At 36.3% G+C, this 16482-nt stretch overlaps 1 non-coding gene across 1 annotated transcript; it reads right to left on the minus strand.

Moving 5' to 3' along the window:
* Positions 1-7537: 7537 nt before the first annotated feature.
* On the minus strand, positions 7538-7644 carry LOC114369093. The gene has a single exon (XR_003657551.1). It is a non-coding gene; the product is annotated as a small nucleolar RNA R71 (small nucleolar RNA).
* Between the last annotated feature and the right edge of the window lie 8838 nt (positions 7645-16482).

Below are 16482 nucleotides of genomic sequence, written 5' to 3' on the forward strand. Positions count from 1 at the left end.
TCTAGAGTTTTGATGTTAGTCATGTGTAATACAAATTGAAGGTTCCATTGTATTATGATAGAACTGGACTAGAAATAGAGGGAAAAATGTGTATTATTATTATGGTGCTTCTAACACCCAAGACAAAATACAAATGAGTTTCGAGGTCTCAGCACTCTCCACTTCCAAATTCTCTGTCTATAACCTTTACTAATTTCCCTCAATTGACTATTTATAGTTTCTTAACTAACTAACAAGGTACCAACTAACAGTTACTTATCCTAGTTGTCCTAATTAACTGACAGCTACTGAGGCTCTTAGCTGATCCTAGGATATCTCCTAACAAACACCTTTCCCCATCTATCATATTATTAACCAACTCTTTCAAATTTTGTTGTATTATGCTACAAATTAATGTGATTTTCATTTTTTTTAATAGAAATTGAAATACTTGGTTAATAATGCTTCTTTTAAATGGATTGGGGCTTTCCCACATTACAGGTATGTTGAAGAGTTAGTTCGATTACCAGATAACTTCCATTGTTGCACTCCTTCCCCTAAGGCTGGTCCTGTTTGTCTAACTCCTGCTCTTTGCAATGGCTTTGTTACATTTGGTAGTTTTAACAATCTTGCTAAGGTAGTAATATTCTTAAATATATCATGTAATTATATTTTGATTATCAATAGCATTGTAAAAGGTAAGTCATGTATCCCCTGACTTATGTTGCTTTATTTCTTCAGTTACACCCAAGGTACTACAAGTTTGGCCAAAGATACTATGTGCAATTCCAAATTCTCTTCTTGTGCTTAAATGTAAACTATTTTGCTATGATAGTGTGAGACAGAGGTTTCTTTCAACACTAGAGAAGTTAGGTCTGGAACCACTACGAGTTGATATTCTGCCACTTATTCTTCTTAACCACGATCATATGGAAGCTTATTCTCTAATGGACATAAGGTAATATATATTTTTGTATTCCTTTTGTTTTTGTCTTGCATAAGCTCTGGCTTTGTTATTATTTATTCATACATATGTTGGTTTTGTTGACTATGAATATTGTATTATGTGTGGCACCACTTTTTGTTTCTCTATTAAGTTTTAACCTTTTCCATATCGTTGGTGATTATTGGATATGGCTGCAATTTAGTATAAAGGCTAAAAGAGTGACTCAACTAGGCATGTATCGTGTACATTAAAAACTTGGTGTGTGTTTGAATTAGTTTATTTTTGTATCTAGAAATGCTGTTAGTCAAACTACTAGAGAACTTCTATCGAAAAGCTATTTTATGAAAGAAATATTAGCAAAACCAAAGAATGTTCTTACTAATTTGTTTGCATCCAAAAATCTAGTAATTAACTAGTTATGCTAAGGATGGTTGTTTGTGATGCTAATCACGTCGTAGTATGAAAACAATAAGATTTACATTAGATTTTGGAATTTACATTTTGTTGTCAAAATCTAACTTCATATGTATTTCATTGTCATAGTCATGTAGTTATTTAGCTATTTTTTAAACATCATTATATGAATAACATCTACAGAAGCACCAAACAGTTTACAAATATATATTACCAGGTTATTTCTTGGTTGTTTTGGTGAATGTTAAACATGTATTATTCATTTTTACCACTTTATTGTTTTGATTGTTTGTATTTCTTGCACATAATACATACATGCATCTGAAATATGATAATTATTCTAACTATTGAATGTTGGGCAAGTGCTTGTGATCAAGTATTACTTATGATGATAAGAAGATGCAATACTGTGTGTTTGTTCAATAACTTGTCTTATGCCCATGGTAATCTTTCTTTTATGTCTTTGTCATTTAGTTTGGACACATTTTCATATGCTGGAACAACCACGACTTGTGAATATTTATACATGGGAGTTCCATGTGTTACAATGGTTGGTTCACATGCATACAATGTTGGTGTTAGTCTTCTTAGCAAAGTTGGTAAGAATCTGAAATATTTCTCAATGAATTAGTGTGTTTGTTTAATGCACATAAATGTTGTCCAATTATGCCACTTGAAAGAAAGCATGTATCACTGCCCAGGTAATTCACTAATGTAGTATCTCATTGGCTTCACTTGTCATTAGTTGTAATCATATGTTGTTAAAAATAGGTTACTTAGATTATATTATATTTAAGATGTTGCTGAGTTGAAAATTGTGTTCCAATGGCTTAACTTATAAGGTTGTACATGTCTTTTTTAGTTTATGTTTAGCTCTACTTTTAAATAGAGGTTTTTTATTCTTAGATTTCATATAATATTGTGTTAATGTGTAGCACACCATGGTTTTAGGTTTTTAATTTGTTTGGTTTGTAGAACTAAATTTAATTTGTAGGTACTATCTAAGACGGGTTATTAGGAAATAACCGTCTTAGAATGTCTTTCATTGTAGGCATTTTAAGATGATTATTTCTAATAACCGTCTTAGAAATTATACATTCTAAGACGGTTATTTCCTAATAATCATCTTAGAAAGCGATGTCTGTCAATGTTTTCTAAGACGATTATTAGTTAATAACCGTCTTAAAAACATTAGGTTTTCTACGACAGTTGTTATAAGAACTGTCGTGAAAAAACTTTAGTTTTTAATGTTGTTATATTTAACGACGGTTCAAAACCGTCGTTAAAAAGCCTTTTTTTAGTAGTGCTGGTTTCACTTTTATACAGCCAACATAGGGACCAATCTGCACTTGTTCTACAAACTAACTTGCAAATTGGTCCTTCTAACTGAAAATAACAGAAAACCAAACTAACTACTTCTGATATAGCTCATCAAGGATTAAATTGATATTTTTAACTTACTCCAAGCTTCAACAACCGCAAGAACGACTACTGAATCACCAAAGATTAAATTGGGCCATTTTGATTTTGCATGGAGCCACCCATCCCACACTATGTATAAACAAAACACAGAGCAATTGAGAGAGAAAAAATCGCTAAACTTTCTAAGAATTTCCCTTCTCTTCAATCCCAAATTCATCAATCATAGCATTCACAAAGTTTAGAAGGCAATTCAAAAAAATAAAAAATAAAACTCAATAGATTCCCTTCCTTCTGTTTCAAACTCTATGGTGTTATCTCCCACCAACCTTTTTTGCCGTCACTTAATCTCATTAATCGGGCCTCACATCCCGTCTTCAATCCAATCTTGTTTTAGCACCCTGCAGAAGAACAAGAATAACAACACGAAGGGGTTTTGCCATTAATAATAATTTTAAAAATGTCACATCATTTCTATTTTTAGAATTTGTGAAGGAAATAAGGAAAACATAACAAAATAAACACCACTCAATATTATGTTTTTATACGAGTACCTTGACTAGTTATGACTAATGAGGCATTTGATGGTTTGAATTTCAATTTTCAACCATATATTTTGAGAGCTTATAAGCATGAATGTTTGAAAATAGGCTGGAGATTTGGTGCAGACAAAGAAAAAAGAAAGAAGATGCGAAGTAAAGGAAGAAAACGTTAGCATGCATTTAGTGCAAGGAATTCACATTGTAGTGTGCTTAGGTGTTGCGAGACATGTAAAGCATGAAGCACATGTACAAAGTGTGACTATATGATGTGGCAATGGGGTGTAGCAAGCAAATGCTCACCTCCCCTCTAAAATTTAATTGGATTGAGCTTCTACCAATTCAATTAAATTTATTTCCCAACACACACATCAAATATTCACTTAGTGCATGTGAAATTACAAAACTACCCCTAATACAAAAACTAGTCTAGGTGCCCTAAAATACAAGGGCTGAAAAGTCCTATATTTCTAGGGTACCCTACCTACATTATGGAACCCTAAATACAAGGACCAAATATAAAGACATCATAATCTAATATGTACAAAGATAATTGGACCTAACCTTGGCCCATGGGCTCAGAAATCTATCCTAAGGTTCATGAGAACCCTAGGGCCTTCTTCAGCAGCTCTAGCCCAATCCTCTTGGAGCCTCTTACTCATGGCTCTAGTGACTGGTCCTTTCCTAGTGAGGATTGCATCAGGAGGGATCTCACTGGAAACACTATATTTGTACCTCTTGTGTGAGAAGAGTGTGGAAAGGATATTGTAATTATCCTCCATATAGCAAAATATTTTTCGGAATTGGTTTTTGACTTGATATTGGAGGGCTTCCCACGTCAAAATTTGGTGTTCCTTTTTTCTATTCTTTGCACATATTTATATATTTCCGCTGCTGTGCTGTGTTAGTTTGTAAATCTAGTTCTATCAGATCTACTTTGGTACTCATTGTTATGTCACAACATCATTTAATTTACACAGTGAATCCATCCTATAGCCCAACAATAATAGAAATTGCAAGCCTTAGGCTGTCATTTATAACTGGCATGCTATTAATTGTGACCCAGGCTTTGTTGCATGCAAAAATCTAGCAATAACTGAGACTCTATTGGTTGATTGACATGAGAGCACCTTAAGCATAAAAATTACAACAAAGACAATCAAAACATTAATCCACCCTTTTAATTCATTTTTCAGCAAGTAGGAGGATGCCATTTTACAACGAGAACAACGAATAGCACAAAGAAAGAACCTGAGCAATATGGCTTGAAACAATACAAGTCAACTCCTATACTATTATAGACTAACAGGCAACATATATACATGGCAAGATCAAGGGCATTCATAAAGATTAATTTATTTAAACTTAGGCTCTTAGATATATGCAGACTTAAAATCAGTTGCTCACTCTCCGGTCTCCACTAAAAATTAAGTACCTTTTAGAATTCTCATGCCCCATCCAATTATTCATCATAATTGACGTCCACAAGTCATGTTAGTATTTCAATTTTCACAACTGTGCTCAAAACTATAAATCAAGGTAACAAATCAAGCACACAAGATTTTCATCAAACAACAAGAATAGGAGCTGATAAATAAATTTACAATCAGTATGGGATGAAATTACCTTTTCAATAGGACACAAAACCATCTACCTTGTCAGTTAGAAACAAGCTCTCAACATAATAAGCAGGGTATACCTCCCATGCCTGCCCCTCTCCAATTTGAAGTTGTATAAGGTTTTGTGTCTCAAGGTCTAAGGAATAGACTAATTGCCCTTGAACAATCATCAGAAGTGACCCTCTATGGTTTCTAATTTATGTGTCATTATTTTCTCCTATTTCTTAACCTTTTTTGTCACCATTTTAATTACTGATTAGCCTAAATTGTCAAATTGATTATGCACTTTTATCATTTGGGCCTACTTGACTAATTTTATGTTTTTAATTTAATTTCAGGAGAATTATAAGCAATTGGACTTGAATCCAAAATTGGGCTTGGACTTGAAGAGAGTAGATAATTTTAGTTTATCAAATTTTATCTTATCTAGATTTTATTTCATCCAATCTTATCTTATCTTATCCAGATTTTATTTCATCTAGATTTTATTTCATCCAATCTTATCTTGTCCAAATTTTATTTTATTTATGGGCTTGGCCTTAAAACAGATTTGTAAGCTTTGGGGCTGAGAACCTATATAACAGCACCAAAGTTTTGGTTTAAGAAGTTTTTCGTTTTGGGAGAGAAGAATAATTTTAGGTTTTGCAATTCCAGTTTTTATTGTTGTTCATGTGCACTGTTCACGTAGAATAAAATTCGTTTTCTGCAATTTCGTTTCTGCTTCAATCTGCAATTTCGTTTTCTGCTGATTAATGGAAGGCTAAGTCTCCAGTGTTGTCTTCTCTTGAAGATCAAGCACAACTCTCTTTGAGGTTTTGTTATTACTATTGAATTCTGATCACTTTTTCCTCTTCACCAATTACTCTGTATTTGTTGCTATTAATCCATGCATGCTTAGTGCTTGATTAATTGTCTCTGCGCTTAATTTACGTTCATGCTTAATGATCAGTTTTGTTCATGATTAATTGGTGTATGTGTTGCTTAATCACATAATGATAGGCTTATGTTAATTTTCGTTTAGTAATTTAATTTAGGGTTGGATTAAGTGGTTGAACTGATTAAGGATAAATTCTCGTAACCTAGGATAAGAGACTTGCTTGTGAATCAAGGGGAAACAACATGTTTTAATTATGTTATTTTCTAATTCAAATTTGCTTGTTGTTTAATTTACAAAAACAAATCTCCAATTCGTTACTGTTTTATTACTATCTGTTATGAATGTTTGGTTGACCATTGCTCGTTGGGAGACGACCTAGGATCACTTCCTAGATACTGCATTTTTAATGTTTATTTGATTCGGGTACGACCTCGATCAAATTTGGCGCCGTTGTCGGGGAGCAGTGGGCCAAAGGTTCATTATAGTGTTTAGTTGTCTTGTTTTGTGTAGCATTCTGTTTTGCATTTCAGTTGCGTCCCCTGTTTAGCGACTGTTTTTAGCGACTGGTTCAACTTTGTGTTTTGCTGTGAACAATGATTAGTGATTGGGATTTAGTGACTGATTTTGCAATTTAGTTAGCGATTTTTGTTTTGATAGTTAGAGTTGTTATTTTTGGCTGATTTTTTGTGTGGTAGTTTCTTTTGATCTATATTTTGTGTGAAAAATACCAAGAGCACTTGGTGTGGCAGTATTTGAGAGAGACAAAAATTTTGGAAACTTGTTTTTAGCAAAACTTAAAACGGCCATAACTTATGCTTCAGGTATCAGAATGACTATTATTATATATGCATTTGGGGTAGAAAAAAACTTTCCCTTATTGTGTCAACCCGCTTTAGCCGATTGGGGTCTCCCAAACTCGAAAAATCAGCCATTTCTATGTTTTTTTTTTTATTTTTCAAGTATTATTGTCCTATTTTTCTAAACTTTTCTTAGGTAGTTTTCATATTTATACTTTGAATTTTTGTTTGAAATTTTTTGTGCTATCTTTTCATGATTTTAGGGTGTTCCTCACAAAATTTCAGCTCATTTTGATATTTTTTTAGTATAGCTGTAGTTTTACCCCCTTGTTAGGTGCTTATTGAGAAACACATTATTTGCTGCATATAGTGCATGACTAGGGGCAATCTAGGTGATTTACAACCCTTTGATCCTGAAATAGATAAAACCTTTCATAGATTAGTTAGGCATAGTGTGCATCCTGGTCACTCTGTGCATTTTGAGCATTTTGAGCATTTTGAGCATTATGTTGAGGGTGATTCTGAATATTCTGATTTTGAGCATTCCACTACTAATTTTCATAATGAGAACATGACTCAACCTCCACCTCGTGGGAGGACTCTTAGGGAGATGGATGCACCTGATTTTACTTATGAAAGCTTGTGCATTCAATATCCTGATGAGGGTGTTCCATATGTTCTCAAGACTGAACTAATACATTTGTTGCCCAAGTTTCATGGTCTTGCAGGTGAAGATCCTCATAAGCATCTTAAGGAGTTCCATATTGTTTGTTCCACCATGAAGCCCCCTGATGTCCAAGAAGATCATATCTTTCTAAAGGCTTTTCCTCATTCTTTGGAGGGAGTGGCACAAGATTGGCTATACTATTGCTCCCAGGTCCATTGTCAGCTGGGATGACCTTAAAATGGTGTTCTTGGAGAAATTCTTCCCTGCATCTAGGACCAATACCATCAGAAAAGACATTTCAGGCATCAGGCAACTTAGTGGAGAAAGCTTGTATGAGTACTGGGAAAGATTCAAGAAATTGTGTGCAAGCTATCCTCACCACCAGATTTCTGAGCAACTCCTTCTTCAAGATTTCTATGAGGGACTTAGCAACATGAAGAGGAGTATGATTGATGCTGCCAGTGGTGGAGCTCTTGGTGATATGACCCCTGTTGAGGCTAGGAATTTGATTGAGAAGATGGCTTCCGACTCCCAACAATTCAGTGCAAGAAATGATGCTATTGTTCTTAGAGGAGTCCATGAGGTGGCCACAGATTCATCTTCATCTACTGAAAATAAAAAGCTTGAAGGAAAACTTGATGCCTTGGTCAACCTAGTAACTCAGCTTGCCATGAATCAGAAATCTACACCTGTTGTAAGAGTCTGTAGTCTATGTTCTTCTGCAAATCACCATACTGATCTTTGTCCTTCTTTGCAGTAATCTGGAGTCAATGAGCAACCTGAAGCTTATGCTACAAACATTTATAATAAACCTCTTCAGCAGCAAAACCAACAACAATAGAATAATTATGACCTTTCAAGCAATAGATACAATCCAAGTTGGAGGAATCATCCAAATCTGAGATGGACAAGTCCTCCACAACAGCAACAGTTTGTCCCTCCTTTCTAAAATGTTGCTGGTCCAAGCCAGCCATGTGTTCCTCCTCCAATGCAGCAACAACAACAACAGTCACAACAAAGACAACAAGCAACTAAGGCTCCTCCTCAACCTTCCTTAGAAGAGTTAGTGAGGCAAATGACCATCCAAAATATGCAATTTCAGCAAGAGACAAGAGCCTCCATTCAGAGTCTGACAAATCAGATGGGGCAGATGGCTACTCAGTTGAACCAAGCTCAGTCCAAAAATTCTGACAAATTGCCTTCATAAACAGTGAAGAATCCGAAAAATGTGAGTGCCATCACCTTGAGGTCTAGCAACCAAATTCAAGTGCCTCCACCAGTAGCAGCACCTGCACCTGTACCTGTCAAGCTTCATTCTACACCTGAAAAAGAGGATGAGATAGTTGCACAAAAGAGAAAACTTCCTAACAAAAATTTTCATGCAGGTAGACCTTCTTCTAGTAATTCTAACTTACAGCAGCCTCCTATCCCTTTTCCATTCCCACCTAGAGCAATTCCAAACAAAAAGATGGAAGAAGCGGAATAGGAGATCTTGGAGACCTTCAAGAAAGTAGAGCTGAACATACCTCTGCTAGATGCCATCAAGCAGATTCCAAGATATGCCAAGTTTCTAAAGGAGTTGTGCACCCACAAAAGGAAGCTCAAGGGCAATGAAAGGATTAGCATGGGCAGAAATGTGTCAGCATTGATAGGTAAATCTATTCTTCACATTCCTGAGAAATGTAAGGACCCATGTACTTTTTGTATACCTTGCATTAATGGGAACAATAAATTTGAGAATGCCATGCTAGATCTAGGAGCATCAGTTAGTGTCATGCCTCTGTCCATTTTCAATTCTTTAACTCTTGGACCTTTGCAATCTACAGATGTAGTGATTCATTTGGCAAATAGAAGTGTTGCTTACCCCGTAGGTTTCATAGAGGATGTGTTGGTTCGGGTTGGTGAACTTATTTTTCCTGTTGATTTTTATGTTCTTAATATGGAAGAGGGATTTTCCCATGGTTCAGTTCCAATTATTTTAGGCAGGCCATTTATGAAAATAGCTCGAACCAAGATAGATGTTTATGCTGGCACACTGTCTATGGAATTTGGTGATATTGTTGTTCATTTTAACATTCTTGACGCCATGAAACATCCATCTGAGGATTATTCTGTTTTTTGTGCTGAGATAATTGATCAGATTGTTGATGATTATATGTTTAATTTTGATTTTGTTCTTCATGGTAGGAAACATCCATTTTTATTTGATCTGCATACTTTTCACTCCTTATGCATTGAATCTAAATCCGAGTTTGAATTTGATCTTGTATCTGATTTTTATGCTGAGAGTGAATTTGAATTTGAGTCTGGTTCTAATTTTCTGGGTGTTGTACCTCTTGATGTTGATTTTTTAAAGTCAGAATGCACTAACCATGTTACAGGAAGTACATATACTTCTGACTTGCATTATAAGGTAAAGGTTGAGGAACCTTCTTCTTCTCCTACCCTGGTTCCTCCCACTGTTTAGCCACCACCCACACCAAAGTTGAAGCCCTTACCAGCAACCCTCAAATATGCTTACTTGGACGACAAGGAAAAATTTCCAGTGATCATCTCTGCCTCCCTTGCTGCTGAGCAAGAGGAGTAGCTGTTGCTAGTTCTCAAGAAGCACAAGAAAGCCATTGGATGGACTTTAGCATACATTCCTGGTATTAGCTCATCTACCTGCATGCATAGGATACTTTTAGAGGATGGAGCTAAGCCAGTGAGACAGCCACAACTGTGACTCAACCCCATCATTCTAGATGTGGTGAAAAAGGAAGTGACCAAGCTCTTACAAGCTAGAATCATCTACCCCATTTCTGACAGCCAGTGGGTAAGTTCAGTCCAAGTGGTTCCTAAGAAGACAGGCCTCACATTGATTAAGAATGAAAGGGATGAGCTTATCCCCACAAGAGTGCAGAACAGCTGGCGAGTCTGCATTGATTATAGGAGGCTGAACCAGGTAACCAGAAAAGATCAATTTCCCCTATATTTCATTGATCAAATGCTTGAGCGCTTGGCAGGTAAGTGTCATCACTATTTTCTTGATGGTTTTTCTAGTTATTTACAAATTCATATTGCTCTTGAGGATCAAGAAAAGACCATATTCACCTGTCCCTTTGGCACTTTTGCCTAAAGGAGAATGCCCTTTAGCCTATGCAACGCCCCTAGTACCTTCCAGCGGTGTATGCTTAGTATTTTCAGTGATTTTTTAGAGACTTGCATAGAGGTGTTTATGGATGATTTTACTGTTTATGGATCCTCTTTTGATTCATGTTTGGATAATATGGATAGAGTTCTTAATAGATGCAATGAAACTAACCTTGTGCTGAATTTTGAAAAATGTCACTTCATGGTAGAACAAGGTATAGTTTTAGGGCATATCATTTCGAATAGGGGCATAGAGGTAGACCCTGCAAAAATATGTTATTTCACAATTACCTTACCCCTCTTGCATGCGAGAGGTTTGTTCTTTTCTTGGTCATGCAGGGTTTTATAGGCGCTTTATCAAGGATTTTAGCAAAGTGGCCCTTCCACTATCCAATCTGCTGCAAAAAGAGGTGGAGTTTGATTTTGATGACTGGTGCAAAGAGGCTTTTGATTGCCTCAAGCGTGCGGTGACTACCACCCCTATCATTCAGGCAGCTGATTGGATAGCCCCATTTGAGCTAATGTGCGATGCATCCAATTATGCATTGGGGGCTGTCCTTGCTCAAAAGATTGACAAGTTGCCTCGGGTGATCTACTACGCTTCCAGAACTTTGGATGCTGCTCAAGCAAATTACACTACCACAGAGAAGGAACTATTAGCGATAGTTTTTGCTCTTGAGAAATTTCGTTCATATTTACTTGGTACTCGTGTTATTGTTTATACTGACCATGTAGCTCTGAAGTACCTGTTGAAGAAGGCTGAATCAAAGCCTAGATTGATCAGGTGGATGCTTTGGCTCCAAGAGTTTGATTTGGAGATCCGTGATCGGAGCGGTGCGCAGAACCTCGTGGCTGACCACCTGAGTAGGATTGAGCGTGCGTTTGAGGACTCACCCATTCAGGATGATTTTCTGGATGACCATTTGTACATTCTGTATAGTATTTCTGATTCCTTCCCCACTCCTTGGTTTGCTAATATTGTGAATTATTTGGTTGCTTTTGTTTTTCCTCCCTTAGCATCTAAAGCTCAAATTGATAAAATTAAGAGCGATGCTAAGCATTATATTTGGGATGAACCCTATTTATGGAAGTTGTGCAGTGACCAGGTTATTAGGAGATGCATTCTAGACCATGAGATTGACTCGGTCCTGTAATTCTGTCATTCTTCCGCACCAGGTGGCCATCTTAGCATATAGAGGACAGCTCGCAAGGTGCTTGACTGCGGTTTCTATTGGCCCACTATCTTTAAGGATGCGTGGAGAATCTATAGCACTTGTGAGCCTTGTCCGAGAGCAGGCGGCTCACCTTCATGGAGACAGCAAATGCCTCAACAACCCATGTTATTCTGTGAGGTGTTTGATGTCTAGGGTATCAATTTTATGGGGCCTTTCCCTGTCTCTTTTGGTTTTGTTTATATTCTCGTTGCTGTTGATTATGTTTCAAAATGGGTGGAAGCCAAACCCACCAGAACTAACGATGCTAAGGTTGTTGTGGATTTTGTTAGATCTAATCTGTCTTGCAGGTTTGGAGTCCCTAGAGCCATCGTTAGTGATCAAGGCACCCATTTTTGTAACAGATCCATGTATGACTTGCTCAAACAGTATGGGGTCGTGCACAGAATTTCCACACCATACCACCCCCAAACTAATGGGCGGACTAAAATTTCAAACAGGGAGATAAAAAGGATCTTAGAGAAGATTGTGCAGCCAAACAGAAAGGATTGGAGCACCAGGCTAGATGATGCTCTTTGGGCGCATAGGACTGCCTACAAAGCACCCATAGGAATGTCTCCTTATCGGGTTGTCTTTGGCAAGGCATGTCATCTTCCTGTAGAGATAGAGCACAAAGCCTACTGGGCTGTATAAACCTCCAACTTCTTTATGAATCAGGCTGGAGAGGAAAGGAAGTTGCAACTAAGTGAGCTAGGTGAGATCCGTTTAGAAGCCTATGAGAATTCCAAATTCTATAAGGAGAAGACCAAGAAATTTCATGACAGCTTGATAGCTAAGAAGGACTTTGTGGTTAGACAGAAAGTTTTATTGTATAACTCTAGGCTCAGACTCGTGAGTGGTAAGTTGAGGTCAAAGTGGATTGGTCCTTTTGTGGTAACTAATGTTTTTCCTTATGGTACAGTTGAGATCAAAAGTGAATCGACAGATAAGAGCTTCAAGGTCAATGGACACCGGCTGAAACCATTTCTCACAAATCCCTCTTTAGTGGATGTAGTGGTGGAGGAGACCTCCTTACTTCACCCTACTTCCTTATCCGCCATGACTTAGGGAGTTTTTTTTTTCTGTCTCCTTCTTTACTTGTATTGCACTTGTCCAAATTTATTGATTGTTTTGATTGTTCTTGATCTTATGATTATGCTACATTGAGGACAATGTGTTGATTAAGTGTGGAGGGGGGGGGGGTTGGGGAGATTGTTCTTTAATTTTGTTGGGTATTCTAGTTTAATTTTATTAGGTTTTCCTAGGTTAATTTTGTTATTTTGGTTTTATGTTTTGTGTACATCATTGCATGTTTCTCTTTGAATTTTGGGTTATGTACACGTAATGGGTAATTGTTTTTGAAATAGGAGTTTCTTGGCATTTTGTGAATTGAAATCCTTGTTTATCTCTACATGTCAAGTTAGTTTTGAAAGTTCGAATTGAAAGTGATAGATTTACCCTTGGTTAGAATTTGAGCCATCATCATCTATTTTATTTGGTGTGCTTTGCCCATTGATTGCTTGCACAATAGCCTTGGCTTGACTCTTGTTGATACTTCTTGCTTCACATGAATGTTGGGAGATGATTTAGGCATTTTGTTCTTATAAGCCTCTAGCCAAATGAGCCTACCTTGAATTAATTCCTTTGATAGCCCCTTTGAGCCTATGTTCCCCTTTCTTTGTTTTGAAGCTCATTACAAGCCTTAAGTGAAAAACCATGATTTCACCCTACCCTTAAGGAATTTTGGAGCTTTGGAATTGTTTTGGGAATAAGTGTGGGGGGGTATATTTCATTGGATGATATGTTTTCGTTGGCCATGCTTGATGATGTATTTTGGCCATGCTTGATATATATGCATATATTGCCTAATTTTACTTTATTTTTCAAATGGTTTCAATTGCTACTGTTCACGTTCAAAAAAAAAATAAAGAATGAAGTTGAATAAATGAGGTCTTAGTTTGAAGACTTGGATCGGTTTGAGGACTTGGTTGATTTTGTTTTGGCTTTACTTTTTATGCTTAATTTTTAATTTTGGTTTTGGGGTTTACTACTTTTTCTTACTTCCCACTTATTCCCCATTGCTCCTATATTCCTTTGGGTTTTAGCTACTATCCCATACTTTCCTCTACCTTGTCCTTGGCCCCATTACAACCTTAAAAGACCTTTTGATCCTCATGTGCATGTGTTTGTGATGTGGTTATCAATTTTAGAGTCTTGCCAAGTCTATGCGGTGTTTGTTTTCATGGGTGATGAGAGTAAACAGTAGCCTAGATACTTGAGAGATAGAGTGCATATCTTGTGACGCTTTATCACTTTTCATTCTTGAGCTGATTGACTATCTTGCCATGTTTGAGATGCTTGGATGATTTTCATGACTGTCTTGATTCTTTAACTCTCTACATGTTGGATGTTGCCCATTTCTTTCATTCCTTGAGATTCATTAAGAAATATGTAATTGTTTTTGTGTTTGTTTGTTTCTCTTTAATGTTTATGGATTCGTTCCTTGCTTTGTTTTTTTTTAATTTTTCCCAGGAGTGCAAAAGGCTAAGTGTGGGGGGATTTGATGTGTCATTATTTTCTCCTATTTCTTAACCCTTTTTGTTACCATTTTAATTACTGATTAGCCTTAATTGTCAAATTGATTATGCAGTTTTATCATTTAGGCCTACTTGACTAATTTTGTGTTTTTAATTTAATTTTAGGAGAATTATAAGCAATTGTGCTTGAATCCGGAATTGGGCTTGGACTTGAAGAGAACATATAATTTTAGTTTATCAAATCTTATCTTATCTTGATTTTATTTCATCTAGATTTTATTTCATCCAATCTTATCCTGATTTTATTTCATCTCGATTTTATTTCATCTAGATTTTATTTCATCCAATCTTATCTTATCTTGTCCAGAATATATTTTATTTATGGGCTTGGACTTAAAACAGATTTGTAAGCTTTGGGGCTGAGAACCTATATAACAACACCAAGGTTTTAGTTTAAGGAGTTTTTCGTTTTAGGAGAGGAGAATAATCTTAGGTTTTGCAATTCCAGTTTTTATTATTGTTCATGCGCACTGTTCACGTAGAATAAAATTCATTTTCTGCAATTTCGTTTCTGCTTCAATCTACAATTTCGTTTTCTGCTGATTAATGGAAGGCTAAGTCTCCAGTGTTGTCTTCTCTTGAGGATCAAGCACAATTCTCTTTGAGGTTTTGTTATTACTATTGAATTCTGATCAGTTTTTCCTCTTCACCAATTACTCTATATTTGTTGCTATTAATCCATGCATGCTTAGTGCTTGATTAATTGTCTCTGCGCTTAATTTACGTTCATGCTTAATGATCAGTTTCGTTCATGATTAATTGGTGTATGTGTTGCTGAATCACATAATGATAGCCTTATGTTAATTTTCGCTTAGTAATTTAATTTAGGGTTGGATTAAGTGGTTGAACTAATTAAGGATAAATCCTCGTAACCTAGGATAAGAGACTTGCTTGTGAATCAAGGGGAAACAACATGTTTTAATTATGTTATTTTCTAATTCAAATTTGCTTGCTGTTTAATTTACAAAAACAAATCCCCAATTCGTTACTGTTTTATTACTATCTGTTATGAATATTTGGTTGACCATTGCTCATTGGGAAAGAACCTAGGATCACTTCCTAGATACTGCATTTTTAATGTTCATTTGATTCGGGTACGGCCTCGATCACTAATCATGACGCCGGCCACCATGATACCGAATAGTGCCATGATGCCTATGTCATCTAATGGAAAATCATAGATGTTGCTCTAGGATCGTACTCTATCAAACTCTGTCAACTCCCGAATTTGAAAAGAGGATGGGAACCCATTGATCATCCGAGGGAAGTAGTAGACCGTAAGAAGAGGATAGGAACCCATTGATCATCCGAGCCAAACCCTCGGGTGTTGGATCAAGTGGCCTCGGAATAATTAAGAAGGGAGGGTTGAATTAATTATTAACGTGTCTTGACTAATTAAAAATCTATCCTTCTTAATGTTACTAGATTCAATTAGGCCTTTACTACTAAGTTAACAAAGTAAAGAACAGAAATAGAAAATTAACCAAAAGTAAAAGCGATAATTAAAAGTACACAGCGAAAATTAAAGAGTGTAGGGAAGAAGAAGACAAACACAAGATTTATACTAGTTCGGCCACAAACCGTGCCTACATCCAGTCGCCAAAAAACCTGTGGTTTTTGAGATTTCTTTTCAACCTTGTAAAATCCTTTACAAGCCAAAGATCCACAAGGGATGTACCCTCCCTTGTTCTCTTTGAATAACCAAGAGGATGTACCCTCCACTTGAACTGATCCACAAGAGATGTACCCTCTCTTGTTCTCAGTATAACAACCCCCAAGTAGATGTACCCTTTACTTGTACCATAAAGGATGTACCCTGCAATGTGTTGGGACAAAGAATTCTCAGGTGGTTAGTCCTTTGAATCTTTGTAAGGGGAAACAAAAGATATCTCAGGCGATTAGTCCTTTGAAATCTTTTGCTTAAGAGGAAGGGAAGAATCAAAAGAATTCTTAGGCGGTTAGTCCTTTGAATTCTCTTGGAAGAGAGAAGAGAGACACAAAAGAATTCAGGCGGTTAGTCCTTCTATTCTTTTGGCAAAGGGAGAAGAGAGACACAAAAGAATTCAGGCAGTTAGTCCTTCTATTCTTTTGGCAAAGAGAGAAGTGAATGAAGAAGAATAGTACAAGTTTTTTTTATCAAAGAACCTTTCTTGAAAGAGAAAGGATTGAACAAAATCTTTTTAGAAAGATGAAGAGAAATGAATCAGAAAGATCTGTAAAAAAACTTGTTATGAAACTTGTTGAAAGATTGTTATAAAATTCATGCCATGGTCACATATTTATAA

Source organism: Glycine soja, chromosome 9 (genome assembly GCF_004193775.1).
Source record: "Glycine soja cultivar W05 chromosome 9, ASM419377v2, whole genome shotgun sequence".
NCBI classification, from domain to species: domain Eukaryota; kingdom Viridiplantae; phylum Streptophyta; class Magnoliopsida; order Fabales; family Fabaceae; genus Glycine; species Glycine soja.